General features: G+C 30.5%; 1 long non-coding RNA gene across 1 annotated transcript; it reads right to left on the reverse strand.

Annotated features, from left to right (window-relative positions):
• Positions 1 to 638: 638 nt before the first annotated feature.
• Positions 639 to 1,623, reverse strand: LOC131632301 (uncharacterized). Its single transcript, XR_009292949.1, has 2 exons — positions 1,463 to 1,623; positions 639 to 681 (listed from the first exon to the last, which is right to left on the reverse strand). It is a non-coding gene; the product is annotated as an uncharacterized LOC131632301 (long non-coding RNA).
• Between the last annotated feature and the right edge of the window lie 1,434 nt (positions 1,624 to 3,057).

A 3,057-nucleotide genomic window follows, 5' to 3' on the forward strand; every position in this document is an offset into this window, starting at 1 on the left:
ATTTAAAAATCAATCAAATTTTTTTACATATTAGGCCAGTTTTAAATATGTTCAAAAATATTCTCTTTTTTGGTAACAAATATTTTTTATTTATTTATTAGATGGCCCAAATATTAGGCTTTTCAAAATTTTACTTTTTTAAAAAAATTATTACAAAATATCTGATTATTTTTAATTTAAAAATATGAGCTATTTGAACTCATTCATTACTTCAAAGAGGAATGTTATTTATTACGAAACGAATCGGAAAAAAAATGCAAGAATGAGCACGTGTCATTATATTATAGAAAAAAATTTAATTTTCTTTTTAATAGGGATCATGGGGTGGTGGTGATAATGAATGATTGAGATTTATTCTTGTCTTTGTTGTTTTCCTATTTTCTTAACAATTAATATTTTCCTACTTTAAATCTGGGCAAAATCTGAGTTGATTAAAATTCAATTATCATTTTAAAACTGAACCAAATTATCATTTTAAAACTAAACCAAATTTAGTTGCATTATAACAACAAACCAGAGTTACTAAAATAAAACTTAATACTTACAAGAACCATATAAAATTTAAGTTTTTTTATCTATATAAATATTTGTTCAAATAGCCAACATAAATACATGCATTAGCATTGACACACATTAACACAACCAATATAAATTTAATAACATAATACAACCAATCATAACCTGTGAAGCACGGGTACTCCGTTTTAGGTAAAGTGCCGGTACCGGATACGTACCGGATACCGGTACACGTACCGTACGCGTACGGTACGCACCGAAGCCGTACCAAATTTTTTATTTTGCTTTGGTACACCAACTGGTACACATTTGGTACACGTACCCAAAATTTTTTATTTCTTTCAATATTAAATTTTTTTGGATAACATAATTTGGGCTTAACTAAAAATTAGGTTATTTATTTATTCTGTTTATAAATAAAAAAACTGAAAGAAAAATTAAGAAATAGACTCATTGAAAAGAAATTGGAGCACATATGAATTCATTCACTCATTGAAAAGGAATAGGCTCAATCCAAAAAGAGCCGAGGATTTAGTTTTTGTTCATACAAATCTTCGTCTTCTTTCAAGAAAGAGTAAGATTTATAATGAAGGAGTAACAAAGATGTGGGATATTGGTGGACATGAATTGAATCTATTTGATGGAGATGGTATTCTTGAAGTTGTTACTCTTTCTCGATGAACCTGAACTAGAAGCTGCATTCATTGGAGAAGAAAATATTGATATTCAACCTTGATTTTATGAATTATTAATACTTTTAAGTGTGATTTATTCAAGGAAATTATTTTTTAAATAATATAATTGTTTAGTTATTGTTATAATTGTATTTTTAAAGGATTATACTAACGTACCCGTACCTTAGTTTTTCTAAAAATGACGTACTCCGTACCAGTACCCGTACCGAGTACTGGGTACGTACCGGTACCTATGCAACGCAGATCATAACTTTCATGTTCATTGATCCTGCTTTTTTATAAACTAGATTAAGATAAGTACAATACAGTTTGTCTACACATGGTTCTCAAAGTGTTTTTGCTTAGATATGACAACCAAATTAGATAAATGGCAAAGAACATCAGCAACATATCAAAGACAACACCAGCAACTTTACCCCAATTTCAAAGAACATCAGCAATGAGATGCACAAACATAACTACAACTCAGATAACATAAATCTGAATTTTAAAAATCTAAAAGAAACAGACAAAAATCAGAAACAGAATGTGTAAAACAGGGATTATATTTCACCTCATACATAATGTTGCCTCATGAAGATGTCGGGTGACGAAGGAAGGCATTGGAATTGGAACCAGATGCAAGCATAATGTATATTTCACCCCTATCTTGTTGCATAAATTGTTTTAGTAAAAATAATTTAACACCGGATTTCAGATTTTGAAAAAAACACTACTATGAATGAAAATAGTTAATATCTTAATCTTACCCTGGTTGGTTAACACATTCCGACTAAAAGGTTACATAGTTCCATTGGATGCTTCTAACTTTCAAAGCAAGTTGTTCCTTCATGTTTTGTAGTACCACTACCATTATGCAATAGAAACAGCACAAGAGTACCTTGTTGTTTTCTTGATTGAAAAATGTTCAAAGTGTATTGTAGAACTTACAAGAGTACCTTGTTCCTATAAAACCCAACCATTTTCCAACTTTCTCTAAAAGAATGCTTCCACTAGATTTCCTTCACATACATGTGGGCATGATAAAATTTCTAATAAACTGCTTTGAGACAGAGTCATGTAATGCATAAACTCATCAAATAAATTACAATTACAATATAAGACCATTTTAAATGGTAACCTCAACATACATTAGAACTCAGTCCATTACACATGCATAAATAACCATGAACAACACAAACAATTAAAGCTTTCAACATTTAAAACAAATATATTACACATTGTTTACCAATAACATATTCCATAACATATTTCTTCAGATCAGGTGGTGGCATACCGACTCATCATATTACCCTACAAAACCTTGCTGATTGCAGCATCTCAATAGATCATACTAGTACAAGATAAATATGATTACCTCATTCTTCTTGTTTGTGTCATCTTCTTAAGCTTGTGCATTGTCAAAAGGGAGTGAAAGGAGAGACTCTATATACACAGCTACTTGAGATCCTTCCCAATCATTAGAATATGAACGATGCTCTAGCAATTGTCCTTTGTCGTCATACTTAACCATTCCAGTACCACCATCTGTTCCAATAATTTCACCACTTCTTGTACAACATACCGGATAAAAGTACCGAGTCAATGGCCTCATGTCATGAAATTTATGAGTCTTGTTTTTGTTGTGCACAAACTAATAATAAAAAAAAAAATAGTTATGTTTTGAACGGATTAGTGATTTTCAAAGTGATGACGAACTATTAATGAGATATGAATGAAAACTTAGAGACAAAATGGAAGACATGGGAAATATAAACTAAATAATAAAGTATAATATTTTATGCTCTAAATATTAAATTCACGCCGTAACGACTGCAATCCGCATCGCAGTAGCCGCAACTGCAAT

The sequence above is a fragment of the Vicia villosa genome, linkage group LG1 (genome assembly GCF_029867415.1).
Source record: "Vicia villosa cultivar HV-30 ecotype Madison, WI linkage group LG1, Vvil1.0, whole genome shotgun sequence".
Taxonomy (NCBI): Eukaryota; Viridiplantae; Streptophyta; class Magnoliopsida; order Fabales; family Fabaceae; genus Vicia; species Vicia villosa.